The following is a 17764-nucleotide window of genomic DNA, read 5'->3' on the forward strand; positions in this document are numbered from 1 at the left end:
GCTAGCGCAGAGGGTCAGGTGCCCATAACTAAGGTGTAAACTAGATCGGAGGCAGTGGGGACAGAGAGGAGGTGATGATTGTTAGATACCCGAAAGAGTCCACAGGACTTGATAGGTGGCTGAATGTAAAGAAGGGAGTCCGCTGTGTGGTCGTGAGGACAAAGATTGCTCATCGTTTGGATGGAGTTGTTCTGCTCTGCACAGCTCTTCTCTGTTTTCTCAAGTAGGTTGAAGAGGTTTTCCCTTCTTCATTTTACAGATGGGAAAATCAAGGATGGGCAGGACAGGACTTGCCCCCAGAGAGTCAGGCCCCTTGTGGCCCGATCTGGGTGGAAATGCAGGCAGCCGGGCTCTGGAGCGCTGTTATTTCTCACTGAATATGGGCTAACTCACTTCACCCGTGTGCACAGGTGGGGGCGGTGGGGTGGATGATGAGGGTGCAAGCGCCTGTGTGTCCATGTGCTCCATGGGCATGTGGTAGAGGAGTGTAACACACGCACCAGCTGGGTTTCTCTCCCAGGAGCTGGTGACAGGCACCAGTGCTCCCTGGATGGCTTCTTCTTCCCAAATAAACATTCATATGACACAATGTCTGAAAGCTCAGAAGATTTCCTGTCTCCATTGGGCCAAATCCCTGCCTGCTGCAAGCCTGGAGCCATTAGAACTATCTCCGGCCCTCTACATCCCTCCACCCTAAGTCTCCAGCTCCAGGACTCATGAAACGCCATGAGCTCACTATGCCTGGCCTGCTTGGCACCAACTACATGAAGAGGCTGGACATTCTTCTGCCAAAGAAAACCCAGTGGCCGGGCCAGCAACCTGGACTTTCTCCAACAGGCTGGTTCAGCCACACTACACATCAAGGTTCCATCCCCTCCCAAGCATCTGCTACTCCCATCAGGGCCCCAATCTAAGGAAGCTGAATAGGCCCCACCTTTACCTAAAAGGGAGTCATGTTTCCCAGGGGCTATTACCTTCTCTCCCAGTTGCACAGTAAGCCAGCAACAGTGCACAGAGTGAAAGGAGGCCTGGCGGTCTTTTACCAACAGTAACCTATTCATTCTTTGAGGCCCAGTTGATTTCTCATTCACTCAGTGACTTCTCACCCAAATTTCACCCAAAAGCACTAATTAATTGCTCCTCCGGGCCTAGACAGCATATTAAAAAGCAGAGACATCACTTTGTCAACAAAGGTCTGTCTAGTCAAGGCTATGATTTTTCCAGTGGTCATGTATTGATGTGAGAGTTGGACTATGAAGAAAGCTGAGCACCAAAGAATTGATGCGTTTGAACTGTGGTGTTGGAGAAGACTCTTGAGAGTCCCTTGGACTGTGAGGAGATCCAACTAGTCCATCCTAAAGGAGATCAGTGCTGGGTGTTCATTGGAAGGATTGATGCTGAAGCTGAAACTCCAATACTTTGGCCATCTCATGCGAAGAGCTGACTCATTTGAAAAGACCCTGATGCTGGGAAGGATTGAGGGCAGGAGGAGAAGGGGACGACAGAGGATGGGATGGTTGGATGGCATCACCGACTCAATGGACATGGGTTTAGGTGGACTCCGGGAATTGGTGATGGACAGGGAGGCCTGGCGTGCTACGGTTCATGGGGTCACAAAGAATCAGGCACGACTGAGCAACTGAACTGAACTGAACTGAACCAGGCTCCCATAGCAAGTGTGTGTGGTTTTACTATAGCCTTCGTTGCCTTGGAAGCAAATAGGTTCCATCTTTTGTGCCAATTCTGATTCATGGGTAATGATTACCTGATGGCTGTGTCAAGAAGGATGCTGAGGCCATATGCAAACCAACAGGAAACTTACCATACCTCTTTAGGAAAGGCAGGTGCAGTGGGTGGCAGCCAGGTACCATGCAACTATGTCTGCCAACCAAGACTGCCACACTGCATTGCCCTCCATCCCCACAATGGTCTCCAATCACCATCTGAGCAGTTTGGGGACAGGACTACATTTGCTCATCTTTGTATCTCCAGTGCCTAGCACCATGCCTGGCTCTTCGCAGGTGGTCAAGAAATATTTTGCTGAGTGAATAGTTGGTTTGAAGTTTCCATAATCTTCCCATAGAGTGAAGAAGAAGATGAACCCACTCTGGCTGTAGACAAGCAGGAATTAGGTAACCTTGACCCTCCCTCTGGCTCACGGGTAGGCCACCCCTTCTCTGGACATTTGAGTGTCACCAGTAATCTTACAGGAATCTTATTGTCATCATGCCCAATAAGGCCTTGTCCCCAGTCTTCACATTAATAACTTCAAGTTACTTTAATGCACAGTGTACCGAGCAGGTTAGCTCCCATAGGCATTTAGTAATTCCTGATCAAATGAATTAATGTATCTTCTACTGTCTACCTGCTACTTCTTCTGTTTGCAGGAAAGTGCACCACCCACTGTTCATTTTAACATCTGGTAGCAAATGAATCACCAGGTTACATAGTTGCGCTTTGTTGCCTCTTATCAAGCAGTGACTGTCTTAATTGAGTTTATGAATAGTAACTGAATCATAGAATTTTAAATTGGAATGCACCAAACATTTTCAAGCTTATTCTAAAGCTGAAGAAACTTAGATGCTAATTATTGACAGAGTTGCTATCCCCTCTCATCACTTCACTTTTCATTCATTCACTCAATAACTTTTTCAGAGTGAACATTTAACAAGAAACATGTATTATAAGTAGTTTTTGCAAGAACACAGAGCAAACTGTACTTCCTAATGTTTTGATATCTCATTTGTATTTCTGTGATCTTTCAGACAAAACCAACTTTATGTACTTTTTGTGTATAAATGTTTGTAACTCCTTTATTTGTAATAGAAAAAAAAACTAGAAAAAAATGTCCATCAACAGGTGAAAGAATAAGCAAATGTCTGTATATCCATGCAATGAAATACTACTCTGCAACCAAAAGGAACATATGACTGAAACATGCGGCTAAACAGATGAATCTCACAAACCTTCTGCTGAGTGAAAGAGGCGGGAAGCAAAAGGATGCATGCTACATCATTCCCTTTATATGCAATTTTAGAAAAAACAGACTATAGTGAAAGGAAGCAGGCCAGTGATTACCTAGAGTTAGGGGTACTAGATAGCAAGAATTAATATAATTCTATAGTAACTAACAGCATGCTCTAGGTAAAACTACAGATAAACAGATGAGTAAAATAGACAAGAAAGAGTTCTACACACCCATTAACTCGCTTTAGGGCAGAGGCACTGCTACTATTACTGCTCAATGGTGGAAAGATAACGCTAGGCCAAGCGGATTTCCATATGCAAAAACTAACCTTGACCTCTAGCTCACATCATATACAAACTACCTCACAACACACACAAACATTAATTCTAGAGAAAAATATAAGAGTTTTTTTATTATATTCAAGGAGACAAATTTTTCTTAATAAAGCACAAAAAACACTAACCAAAAAAGGATGCATTGATAAATTTTACTTCACTGAGCCAAGAATATCTTTTCATCAAAAGATAAGATAAAATAGAGTGAAAGGATTGGCCAAACTGGGAGAAGATATGTATATATTCTGACTAATATCCAGAACATATAAAAAGCTCCATTATCAGTATGAAAAAGTTAAACAAGCCAATTTTTAAAAAAATAATGAACATGCAGAATAGACATACAGAAAGGTGCTCTCGATATCATTATGAATCAGAGCTATACATCTACACTTTGCCCCTTCCAATAGAAATGACTAAAATTTAAAGTACTGATAATACTGTTAGTGAGAATGTGAAGCAACTTCAACTCACACACTGACGGCAGAACTGTAGATCTGATGCTACCACTTTGGAATATACTTTGGCTCTGACAATGCACATCCCTGTAAAATTCTGTCAAGGAGTACACTTGAAATTTGCGCATTTTCCCATCTGTAAACTACATCTCTAACCATAAAAATGAAAGAAGATGAGACAATAGGAGAAATTCAAACACAAAATGTATATCTGGCTATATGAAGGAATTAGTACTAATTCTGTAGGCGTGAGAATAGCATTGTAGTCATGTAGACAAAACTAACTTTAAACGTTGGTAAAATTAGCAGGACCACCCACTAGGCTCACTCCAAATTCCTCCACTAACCGTACACAGCCATTTAGTAAGAAATTTACCAACAATCTAATACGTGTCTTAACCAAGTATCACCAGTTGTGCAAAAGAGGTAGAAAACACAGCCCATGCCCTCCAGGTACTTTTCTCTGCAACTATCTACAGCTTTAAAAGTCTCTGTAGGTTGTCAAGGGGCTTCCCAGGTGGCTCAGTGGTAAAGAACCTGCCTGCCAGTGCAGGAGATATAAGAGACCCAGGTTCGATCCCTGGGTCAGGAAGATCCCTTGGAGGAGGGCACGGCAACCCACTCGAGTACTCCTGCCTGGAGCGCCCTGTGGACGGGCTACAGTCCATCAGGTCACAAAGAACTGGACACAACTAAAGCGACCATGCACACATACACATATGTGTGTGTGTGTATAACGAGAAATATAGCTTACATACACATTTGTGCTTCCCTGGTGGCTCAGATGGTAAAGCGTCTGCCTACAATGTAGGAGACCCGAGTTGGATCCCTGGGTTGGGAAGATCCTCTGGAGAAGGAAATGGCAACCCACTCCAGTACTCTTGCCTGGAAAATCCCATGGACGGAGGAGCCTGGTAGGCTACAATCTATGGGGTCGCAAAGAGTCGGACATGACTGAGCGACTTCACCTCACCTTCACCTCACATATTTGTAAACAAAAAACACTCAATATAACCCCATTCCTTCTTCAGCACTCCTGGGCTCAGGAACAAAGCCCTGACAGACTCAGGGTTTACTGAGTTTTGTGGGGTGTGACCACACTGAATGGCCTTAGGAAGCATAGATTCTGAGTCCTCCCATATAATTTTGGAAGTACTTCTGTGTCCATTTTTACTGCAAACTGTTGGCTATCATTTCATTTTGCTTGTCTTCCTGCTTTGCACTGTTTTTATCTGGAGCTCTTCGAGAAAGCCACTCTGGGTAAACCCTTGGCCACTGTTTCCCTCCAGCCTTTCTCTGCCTCTTTTCCTTTAGAATAGGTCATTTACTGGATCCTCCTGAAGACCAGCATCATGGGCATTGGATGTGTGCAGCTGTTCATAACAGATCTGACTTGGTTCAATGTTCTGCTGTAGCAGTCCTGACACTCTTGGTAACTTTGTCTTTGAACTTGTGTGTTATAAGTTAACATCCAATGGGGTGATGGAGACTGGGCATGAGAGGGGAGATATGGTATGTGTCCTCTGCTCCTTGCTCCCATTTACGTGTGGTGTTAATTGGACCCACTGTGCAGCTCCATGACACGCTCAGCTTGCCCTCTCTCTTTGTGTCTGGCTGAACTCCCAGGTATCGCAGGCCCACAGGAATTCTGTGCTCACATGCCATGTCTGCACAGCTATCATAGCCCTGAGAGGCCACTCTTTCCATTCGAGCCAGAACTTGCTTCAAATACAGAAAGACAACAATGGCAATTCTAAGAAACACAAATGACCAAAGAACCAGTCATATCCATTTTTTTTTCACATTGCATCTCTGTATTAGTCAACCAATTCTGCTGAAAACGATGACATATAAAGAAAAGAAAAAGAGGCAACCCCAATTCCTTTCCCTTTAAGTCCTTCCTTAAAGGACTTAAAGGACTGACGAGTTCAATCGTGTCCAACTCTTTTGCAACCCCATGGACTGTAGTTCACCAAGCTCCTCTGCCCATGGGGATTCTCCAGGCAAGAATACTGGCATGGGTTGCCATGTCCTTCTCCAGGGGTCTTCCCAACCTAGGGATAGAACCCAGGTCTGCATTGCAGGCAGATTCTTTACTGTCTGAGCCACCAGGGAAGACAAAGAATACTGGAGTACATAGCCTATCCCTTCTCCAGGGGATCTTTCCAACCCAGGAATTGAACCGGGGTCTTCTGCACTGCAGGCAGATTTTTTACAAGGTGAACTACCAGGGAAGCCCCCAAAGGCTTTTATATTTATGTTTAAAACTGGCTTTGTGTATTCACAATAGCCAAAAGGTGGAGATAACCCATGTGTCTAACCCATGTTCACCCATGGATGAGTGAGGAACCCAGAGATGTTAAACTCATAGAGATAGAGGGTAGAGCGGTGTTGCCAGGATCTGGGAGGAGAGCAGAGTGAGGAGGTAATGTTCAGGGGTACAGAGTCTCAGCTTTGCAAGATGAAAGATGTTCACAGTGGATGGTGGTGTTGGCTGTACAACACTGTGAATGTCCTGAAGGCCACTGAACTGTGCACTTAAATGGTTAAAATGGTGTTACGTTATGTATATTTGACCCCAATTAAAAGATGACAAGTGAGCGAATGAGTAAAAACTGGCACAATACAAAGATGAATAGCAAAAGTCATACTAATCACTTAAATGTTTAATTTCTCTTATGATGACACGAACTAGCAAATTCAAAAATAAAAAGAATTGAGAGAGAGCACAGAAGAAAGGGAAAAGCTTTGCATTTTAGTCCCTTTAACTACATTTGCATTTTGCACTGGGCCGTGCAGAGTAGGACCTGGTCCTGTCCTCAGCCTCCTATCGTCAGCTCAGCCCCCATGCCCTGGTTCCTTCCTCTGCACCTATATTGCCCACTTGAGAGAAACAGTCTCTCTTTTTCCCTCTTTTTCTCAAAATTATTTCTTTATTTGGCTGCGCTGGGTCTTAGTTGCAGCATGTAGGATCTAGTTCCCTGACCAAAGATGGAACCTGGGCCCCCTGCGTCGGGAGCTCAGAGTCTTAGCCACCACGCCACCAGGGACGTTCCTCCTTTTCCCTCTTGTTTCTCTTCCATTCTCATTCTCCCTCCCTCCTGCCCTTCCTTTTTTAACCGAGGGCAAGAGAGTTGCTACCCCATCTCTCCACTTATTTTCCTTGACCTATTCACCTCCTTCCTCGCCCCCCTCATCCCTCACTGAGCCTGGCCCAGCATCCTTGGTCTCTGTGGATAACCCACTCCCTCCACTTGCAACAACCCCCTTCTCCTCTTGCATCCTGAAGCCGAAGCCTTTTGTCCTGGAGCCCCCCAGACCACTTCCTCTGTCCTCCTGCCTCCTCCCAGCTTCAGTCACCCCTGTGAGATCCCATCCACTTGGAGCCGACCCTTGTTCTTCTCTGGATTCCCCTAGATTCAAACAGGGTCATCCAGAAACACTTTTCTTTAAAAAGAGCAGAGGAGCAACCCAAACGTCCATCAACAGACGAATGGATAAACACGATGTGGTCTGTACATACAATGGAATTATTATCCGGCTGTTAAGCGGAAGGAAATTCTGACCCACACTGCAGCAAGGATGAACCCTGAAGGCCTTATGCAAAGTGAGGTATGTCAGACGCAAAAGGACCAGTGCTATATAATTCCACTGATATAAGGTTCCTAGAGCAGGCAAGTCCATCCCAACAGAAAGTGGAATTGTGGTTGCCAGGGACTATGGGGGCGGGAGAAATGAAGAATTATTTTTTGGTTCCAGACATGGATGTGGCAAGTACATACAACATGGTGAAGATACTTAATACCACTGAATTGTATACTTTAAAATGATTAAAACAGTAAAATTTATGTTAGATATATTTTAACCACAATTCTAAAAGAAAGGACAGGTAAGAATGCCAATCTGTGGCCCTGTCTCTTTACCATTTCCCTTCTCCACCTAGAGGTATGTGTGTCCTGGGGAAAAGGAAAGATGATTTATGCCCTCAGTTCAAGACTGGACAGGAAAAAAGACAGAGCAAATGAAGGCGAGGATGTGGTGTCATTTATCAAGCTTATGGTGCCAGTTGAAGGGTTGTTTTCAGAGAATCACTTGAGGGCTCTCTGATGATGGCAGAATAGAGCTGGAGATTCAGGGAGGGGAAATGACTCACCGGGTCCTCCCAGGTCGTGGGTGGCAAGGGCAGCGCTGCAGTCGGGGCAGCCCGGCTCCCAGCCCAGGGCTCTCTCCTCTCCACTGAAGCCTCCATGTGGTTGCAGCCACGTGAAGACAGCGTCTGAGTCAGCAACTACGACGAAACGAAGTAGGGACTCTAAGGAAAGTATTCATAGAGGAGCTGTGGGCTCAGCTTCCCAGAACTGGACAGCTACGGGATGAACAGCTACGAAGCGTAGAAGGCAAGGGGCCCGGAACAGGAATCGGGGTGGACGTCACAGTGCGCCAGAGGACACAGTGGCATCCTGGGCCGTGTTTCTGTTGGGGGCACCACTGTCGTTTGGCTCAGGACTGTTCCTGGCATAGTGGGACTTCTAGCATCTCCGATCCCTGCCCTCTAAATTCCAAAAGCGCCCCCTGGTCACTGTGATTACACTATGCACCTGATACATTTTCAAATGCCATCGGCAGGGTGGGTACCACTCCTAGCTAACTTCAGTGGGTCTATGTTTTAGGCCATGTATGCAGGGCAGGGAGGCTGCATGGGCAAGTGACCAGAACAGTCACCTGGGGCCTCCACTCAAAAGGGCCCCGTGGGAGGGATTTAATGCTCCAAGTGTACCATCTTGAAATTTTGATCCTTCTCCCCTTAAATCTGTGGGACTTGGGGCTTCTGTTCTTGTGCAATCTCCTGCTGCCTTCCCAGGATGAGTTCTTCGCCACCCACCCCATGGCCCTGGCATCTCAGACTCCGCTCAGTTTCACCCTCTACACCCTCATCACTTGACCCCATCACATTGGTGGGGGAAGAAGAGGGGTCACGTTCTATATTGTCCTCCACTCCCCAGCAGAGACCAAGTCAAGCTCAAAGTTGAGTGCAGGCCCCTTGGCCTCTCCATACAGGACAAGGCAGTGACCATCACTGCCCTGGGCTGGCAATGCCATGGCACATTTTGGGGTGGCTCAGCAAAGGGGCCTCGCTCACCCTCAATACAGATACCCAGCTTCTCTTTGGCTGTTCTCTTTTTAGAGTTTGCCCGTCTACCTGTGGTTTGGGCAGGTAGAGGCCCATAGGAAGGCAGACTGATTCCCCACTCCCAGCTGGGACCCTGCATTTTACACTGAACCCACAAGTTATAGAACCAGCTCTGCACAGACAATAGTGTCAGCAGTGGACACAGAGGGGATGATTTCAGAAAATGGTTTGATGTAGACTCCATGGGTTCTCTCGGGGCTCAGTGGTAAAGAATCTGCCTGCAAATGCAGGAGACATGAGTGCTATCCCTGGGTCAGAAAGATCCCCTGGAGAAGGAAATGGCAACCCACTTCAGTATTCTTGCCTGGAGAACCCCATGGACTGAGGAGCCTGGCAGGTCATGGGATTGCAAAACAGTCAGCCACGACTCAGCAACTAAATAACAACAACAACCATAGGTTTTAGTGACTGATTACATGTGGAGGGGAAGGGAGGATTTTAAGACACTCTGCCCCATTTTTAGCCCAGAAATAGAGAAAGATCAGTTTGTTTGTAGGAGGTATAAAAAAGAGGGGAGAAATAACACATCTATTCTGAAACATATTTATTTTGAGATTATTGTAGAGACATCCAGAAAGCATTTGGAAGTCAAAAGAAACAGATTTGTGAGTTGTATGTGTGTGAATGGTATTTGAAGTTATAGGAACAAGAGAGAAGGGCCAAGACAAGATGTGGTGGCTGGAGGAGGGGCAAAGATGCTGCAGGGACAGAAAGTGAGATTCAGATAGAAACGCAGGCACTGAATTCGGTCACAAGAAAGTCACTTAGAACCTTAGACTGCACTGTCCAATACAATTGCCACTAGCCGTAAGTAGCAATTAAAATTAAGTTATGGTTTAACTTAAGTAAAATGTAAAATCCAGTTCCACAAGCCACAGTGCAGGTCCTCAGTAGCCACATGTGCCCAGGGCTTACCATACTGGACCACTCAGAATAGAACATCCTCGCAGAATGCCCTGTTGGAAGGCACAGCCTTATAGCAGGTTCTGGGGCGCGCAGGAGCAGAGGCAAGCTCATAGTGGGCAAAACGTGGGGAGAGGTGAGGGTGAGGGTGGTCAGTTTGGAATGGAGGTTCCTGATCGCCAAGCCCAGAGGCACTGGCTTGCCCAGATGCAGCTGTGAGGTGCACTGAGAACTGAAACCTTCAAATGAGATGCTTCTATGGGAAACCTGGTAGAGAAAATTGTACTCTCCGGACTTCTTCAGGCAGAACACGGAATTTGGTAAGCATTTCCCTTGGGGTAGAAATTGAGGAGGTGGGTTGGCTCACAGGTGACGTACCTGCCCTGCTGAAGGGGACAGAATATCTTGGGGTGCAGGCGAGGGAGCCGTGCAGAGAGAAGCAAAGTGCGGAGCAGGGGTAACAGGGGGAGATGGGCACAGCTGGGCAATGTGCTGGGACAGTCCTCCCTTTAACCCTCCACAGCTTCAGGAAATGTCCATGAAAACCACGAAATCCCGTGTCAGTGGGGTTCTTGTGGGAAGCAGAGAAAGTACAACATTGACCACTTAGATATCACTGGAAGACCACAGAGTCAGGTTCTAGCCAAGTTCATTCAGATCCCCAAGGGGCACTTGTAAAATAGTTTATTCTAAAAGAGTTTAAGATGCAGCTTATTTAGGATGCAGGTTTAACTTTTTCTTGATTTTTAACATGCATCTAAAGAGCAAGCCTTATGTTTTAAAAAATAATAATCAGATGCCTATAAATGTATGAATATCTAAAGCAACAAAATAAAATATTTATTAAACCTGGCTCAGATCTGTCCATCCTCATGCACATCGGAGATAAGAGCCCTCCAAAGGTGTGAGGAATCCAGAGCCACTTACAGACCTGGAGAGCTTATTGAGGGGGTTTTGAAAGTTATACCTGGGCATTGCCACCTCTTTGAGATGGAAACTTCATGTAAATGGCACTTTCCTTCTGTCTGTGACTGCAGCCACCCTCCCCTCCCTGCGTCCCTAGGGCCCTGTACATGTACCTACTCGGTCCCCTGCAGAGCATCTGAGCCAAGATGGTCTGGCGGGTGTGATGAGCGTGGAGGGCTTCAGAGACATCTCAACCTGGCTGAGGCCTGCAGGCTGGTCCAAGTAGTGCCAGGACTGGACACTCCAGACACCCTGGGCTCACCAATTCCACCCTTCCTGGCTGGCAGGGATGTCTCACCTGCCTCAGGCTTGCTTGGCTCTAAATCAACATCCAACGCTACCACCCCTGGCCGCCAGCCTCGCCAGCACTCGAGTTTTCCGGAGCTTACGCGCAGGCGCAGTGCGGGGCACCCAGAGGGCTCTCAATTACACACGCTTGTCGAATGACCGCTACGAGGTGCTGCGGCTCTTGGGAAGATTTCTTGCCATCACAAACTTCACAGATCAGTTTTCCCCCTCTCACCTGCTTATCCTTCGGGTTCTCAGTCCTTTGTCAACCTGAATAAATGTGAGTCTTGCCTCCTCAAGTCACTTGCTGCCTGGAGAGTTCATTTTCGAAACAACTTAGCAACATTTGTGTTACAGATTCTCACAGCGGAAGCAGTCGGTGGGGCTGCCCTCACTCTCCAGATACTCAGAATCCCACATCCTGCGCATGAAGTGCCCTGCGAGCACCTTGGGTTTTCACCCGAGGGCTTCTTCTTGGCCCGAGTGCCAAGGAGGTCCGGCCCAGCGGGTCCCACCCAGGAGGAGCCCTGGAGGATGGAGCTGGGGGATAAGAACTCTGGCTTCTTCCTGCTTCTGGGGGGCCCCGGGGAAGCTGATTTGTCTGCTACGTTTCCTCGGTGACACTGAACCCCTTTCAGTCTCCCGAAATCCACCTTTCTCTTGTCCTTTTTTAATTTATTCTTTATTGAAGGATAATTGCTTACAGAACTTCGCTGGTTTCTGTCACACCTCAACATGAATCAGCCACAGGTCTCGTCTTCTTGCTCCGTCCCACTGCCCCACTCTCCCAGCAGGGCTTCCTGGGACCATCTCCCGATCAGAATCTTGTCTGGGCATCTGCGTCCAGCAAAACCCAAAGACAAACTTCTTTTAGATACTGCTTTTCTGAAATTGTTCGTTGTGGATTTTTTTTTTAATCGCTTTTATGTTGTGAATTATAATACATGTAAATGCACAGATATTGCACATATAGGTCGATAAATTATCACAAAGTGAATACCATCCAGATGGAGAAATAAAACATTGCCAGTGCCCCAGAGGCCCCCTCTTGCTGACTCCCCTCCCCACTCATCCTCCTTCCCTAGCCAGTCTCCTGGCTTCTAACACCATAGATGACTTCACCAGCTTTTGAAGTTTATGTCAATGCACTAATTCAATATATATTCTTCCAAGTTCAGCTTCAATATATATTCAACGTAGAACTTCAGTACATTCAATATATTTTCTGCCATTCGACATCATGGGTGTGAGGCTCATCTGTCTGCTTCATGGGGCAGTCATTCATTTGTGCTATGTCACCCTCCGCTGTATGGTTAGACCACAATGTACTTATCCGACATCTTGATAGTCATGCAGGGCTATTACCAATTTTTTTTTAATTGCTGCCATGAGTATTCTTGAAGATGCACACAGGAGCACAGTTCTGTTGACTGTGCACCAGAAGAGACTTGTGGATTAGGGGGCACTTGTGATAGTAAGTGGAGGAAAAGACTTTCTAAGCAGAAAAGCCTCTCTGGATGCTCATAGTGTGATACCACACAGGCAGCTGGGTTCTTACTGTTCCCATGTTATGACAGGGCTACATAAGGGAACCTGTATTCATTTCCTGGGGCTGCTGTTGCAAATTACCACAAGCAGAAATTTACCTTTCCACAGTCTGGGACCAGAAGTCAGGAATCGAGGTGTCAGCAGTGCCGGTTCCACCTGGAGGCCCTGACTGGGTACCCTTCCGTCCTCTCCCCTAGCTTCTCGTGGCCTGTGACAGCCTCTGGCTGGCAGAGGCATCTCTCCAGTCTCTTACTCTGTCCTCACACTGCCTGCTCCCTCGTGGGTTTCCTCCCTTTTTCTTCTCTCATAAGGACGCTTGTCATTGAATCTAGAGCCCACACTAATCTCAGATGATCTCAATTACCTTAATTACACCTAAGAAGACCCTTTCCCATATAGAGTCATATTCACAGTTTCGGAGTGGACTCATCTTTTGGGAGAACCATTCAGCATAATATAGGACCCAAGAAGTTGGAAACTCCCTAAGAATTAAACTTTGAAATCAGTACACAGTGAAGGAGCTAACTTTTCCAAGGAATCTCCTAGGGTAGTGGGCAGGACATCTTCCAAATCAAATCAGGACAAGCAGAGTCTGGAAGAAATTCATCAAAGTCCTCTACAGTGATCGCTTCATTAGAATCTATATCATTTTTCCATTTTGTAAAAAGGCACCATAAAAATAAGTGCTTCTAGCCAGGGTCATGCTTAGGTTGTTATGGTCTAATGACTTGGATGGATGGTTGCAACTCCATGCATTCCAGCCAATCCTCCCAAACAGAAGTGGAAGGTAGTGGAAGGGAGGACATCTGGGCATCAAGGGAGAGTCAGGACACTAAATGAGAGGAGAAACCCCAAAGGCAGCAGCTTTTTCACCTTGCACTTATTCTGAGGACTCATTGGGAGCACAAGTCTCCCAGCTGAAGAAAAACACAAACCACAAATAGGAAAGAGAATTTCACTTTACAAAGAATTTTTTTTTAAAGGAAATCCTGCCTAAATCATTCTGTGCAAGCTCCCTTTAGAAATAGAGGGGGCCCCCACCAGGCTCCTCTTGCCTATGGGTTTTCCCAGGCAAGAATACTATAGTGGGTTGCCATGTCCTCCTCCAAGGGATCTTCCCGACCCAGGGATCAAACCTGCATCTCGGGTCTCCTGAATTGGCAACAGGTTCTTGACCACTCGTGCCATCTGGGAAGCTCTTGCTCCACCCCAAGCTCTGGCAAACGCCTCTCTGTTCTCTATCCCTATAGATTTGCCTTTTCCAGAAGGTCACATATGTAGATCATAGAGGATGTAACCTCTGGAGACCGGCTTCTCTCAGGATGTCTGAGATTCACACGTGTTGCTTTCACGGCCACGTGGCATTCCCTTGTATGGATGTGCTACGGTTTGCTTTACATTCACTGACTGAAGGATATTTGGGTTGTTTACAGTTTGGGGTGATTTTGAATAAAACTGCTACAAATTTTAAAAAGAAATAGAGGGCTCCTTCATACATTAAAAATAGCATTTTTTCCCCCAATACGGGATTTGTCCAGTTTTTCAGGACCATCTTTACTGCCAAAATCCAGGTTTTCTGGTACCGATGAAAATGCTCTGATGGCTCGCTCCTTGCCTGCCCTAGTCTCATGAGTAGTTAAAATCAAGTCTAATGAATAGGTTGCGCTCATGCTTGTCCTCATCTAAAGAAGAGCAGAGGCTTTCCTACATGAAACAAGCCACATCCTGTCTGATGGCTCCTGGATCCACTCTTCCTCCCATGTTCCATCTTTTGAACAGAATTAACTAATTCAAGAATAGTAGAAGGTTTTTTTGGGGAGGATTTTCCTTAAATTTAGAATTTATCCAGGAAGAAATCCTATTCTTCTTGCACGAGTATGTTGGTTATTTGTTCAGTTCTGAAATTTGCTTGAAGCTAAAGAACTGTACAAAAAAGATCTTCATGACCCAGACAATCACGATGGTGTGATCACTCACCTAGAGCCAGACATCCTGGAATGTGAAGGGAAGTGGGCCTTAGGAAGCATCACTACGAACAAAGCTAGTGGAGGTGATGGCATTCCAGTTGAGCTATTTCAAATCCTGAAAGATGATGCTGTGAAAGTGCTGCACTCAATATGCCAGCAAATTTGGAAAACTCAGCAGTGGCCACAGGAGTGGAAAAGGTCAGTTTTCATTCCAATTCCAAAGGAAGGCAATGCCCAAAATGCTCAAACTACCGCACAATTGCACTCATCTCACATGCTAGTAGAGTAATGCTCAAAATTCTCAAAGCCAGGCTTCAGCAATACATGAACTGTGAACTTCCAGATGTTCAAGCTGGTTTTAGAAAAGGCAGAGGAACCAGAGATCAAATTGCCAACATCCGCTGGATCATCAAAAAAGCAAGAGAGTTCCAGAAAAACATCTATTTCTGCTTTCTTGACTATGCCAAAGCCTTTGACTGTGTGGATCACAATAAACTGTGGAAAATTCTGAAAGAGATGGAAATACCAGACCACCTGACCTGCCTCTTGAGAAATCTGTATGCAGGTCAGGAAGCAACAGTTAGAACTGGACATGGAACAACAGACTGGTTCCAAATAGGAAAGGGAGTACGTCAAAGCTGTATATTGTCACCCTGCTTATTTAACTTCTATGCAGAGTACATCATGAGAAACGCTGGGCTGGAAGAAGCACAAGCTGAAATCAAGATTGCCGGGAGAAATATCAATTACCTCAGATATGCAGATGACACCACCCTTATGGCAGAAAGTGAAGAGGAACTAAAAAGCCTCTTGGTGAAAGTGAAAGTGGAGAGTGAAAAGGTTGGCTTAAAGCTCAAGATTCAGAAAACGAAGATGATGGCATCCGGTCCCATCACTTCATGGGAAATAGATGGGGAAACAGTGGAAACAGTGTCAGACTTTATATTTTGGGGCTCCAAAATCACTGCAGATGGTGATTGCAGCCATGAAATTAAAAGATGCTTCCTCCTTGGAAGGAAAGTTATGACCAACCTAGATAGTATATTGAAAAGCAGAGACATTACTTTGCCGAATAATGTCCATCTAGTCAAGGCTATGGTTTTTCCAGGTGTTATGTATGGATGAGAGAGTTGGACTGTGAAGAAGGTTGAGTACCGAAGAATTGATGCGTTTGAACTGTGGTGTTGGAGAAGACTCTTGAGAGTCCCTTGGACTGCAAGGAGATCCAACCAGTCCATTCTGAAGGAGATCAACCCTGGGATTTCTTTGGAGGGAATGATGCTAAAGCTGAAACTCCAGTACTTTGGCCACCCCTGATGTGAAGAGTTGACTCATTGGAAAAGACTCTGCTGCTGGGAAGGATTGACGGCAGGAAGAGAAGGGGACGACCGAGGATGAGGTGGCTGGATGGCATCACTGACTCAATGGACGTGAGTCTGAGTGAACTCCGGGAGTTGGTGATGGACAGGGAGGCCTGGTGTGCTGCGATTCATGGGGTCACAAAGAGTCGGACACGACTGAGTGACTGAACTGAACTGAAAGCACAAGTTCTCCAGGCAGACCGATTCACCAGCAATAATGCAGTAACCAGGAATAACAGCAGGTGGAATGCTGGTGCTGTGAGTCCACTGGCCCCTGGAAGCTTCCATTCACACCCAGTGGTGTTACAACGACCCAGAATCATTTATACCAGCAGCAGGCCTGTCCCACTTGCTTTCCCTCTCTCTTCCCCATGCTCACCTCTGCATTGGCCCCCAAGGTGTGTCCCTGCCAGCCCCCTGCCCCACTGAGTGAAGCTGGTACAGAGCATGCCTACCTCAGATACACTACGCTGTCTCCTGGCTGTGATGTGGTGGGAGGGACAGAGGAGATCAGGCGAAGCCAACTAACTAGGGGTCCTTGAGCAAGTCCCTTCACCTCTCCACATTCGAGTGCTCCATCTCTTGGGAATCACTCCTTGGAGCTGCAGGGATGAGCCCTGCAGGCAGACCACCTGACTTTCAAATTCTGACTCCCTGACTTACAAGCTCTGTGACCTTGGGCAAAAGGCTCAACATCTCTGAACTGTAATCTGGGCATAATACAATGCCTACTTCCTAGGTTGAAGATGAACTGAATTAATCAGGTGAGCTGTGCAGAGCAGTGCCTGCCATAGAGTAGGAGCTCAGTAAACGTTGGCTGTTACATCACGTGTGAGACTCACATGAAATGCTGGGTGTGGTAGAACTTTGAGTGGTACAGAGTCAGAGGGATGAGAAGCAAGCACGTGGCTATTTTCCTAGTGCTCACAACCCCTATATTTATGGTCTCTCATTTCTTAGCCTTTTCAATTCCTTTCTTTCAGAAATACCCAAAGCTGCATATGAGATGAGGGAAGTACATGCTGTTTTCTAAAGGACTGGCGTGCTGGGTCACGGACTGCCTCTTGGGCTGGGATCTGAACACCTCATTTCTGACTCATAGTTACAGCCCTTTTTGAACTAGAAGATCCAAAAGTTCTTTCCTGAATCTCTGGCTCACCAGCAACATAATCTTGAATATATGGCTTGGTTTCCTCAGGGGATCTATAAAAACTCCCCTGTCTCCTTCGGGGAACATTATGAGGTTCAAAAGGGAAGTGCTTTGCAAAATGGAAAGTGCCCCCCCTCAATTACACGAACATAGCTGATTCCTGGAGGAGAGGAAAGGTCAGGGAAACTTTGAGGATGTGGTCATCCTTCTATCTAACCCCTGCTTCCAGTGTCGCCTGCAAGGACCTGCCTGGGACCTTCATTGAGCTGGGACCTCAGTGCTCAATAAAAGGCTTGTTAGGATGATTTGAGTTGGGGAGGGAGAGGGAGGTATCAACAACCCTTGTGGGTTTCCAGCCCTGAGGGCCTGACATCTCTAAGCAGTGTGTGGGCCACTAGGAGCCTGCCAAACACGTCTCCCGTGAAATCACAGGGCCACCAGGAAGGCGGTGTGGGGTGGGGTCAGCAGGAATGTACTAATTTTGTCAATTGCACGATGCCATCATGCACACACCCATGGGCAGCAGTGAGGAAGCAGAGGAGGGGATGGGAAAGTCGACAGCTTCATGTGAGTGAACTTGCCGGTCCTGCCAGATGGCTCACAGCCCTGGGGCTGGCCCTGAGCAAAAT

The sequence above is a fragment of the Budorcas taxicolor genome, chromosome 22 (genome assembly GCF_023091745.1).
Source record: "Budorcas taxicolor isolate Tak-1 chromosome 22, Takin1.1, whole genome shotgun sequence".
Taxonomy (NCBI): Eukaryota; Metazoa; Chordata; class Mammalia; order Artiodactyla; family Bovidae; genus Budorcas; species Budorcas taxicolor.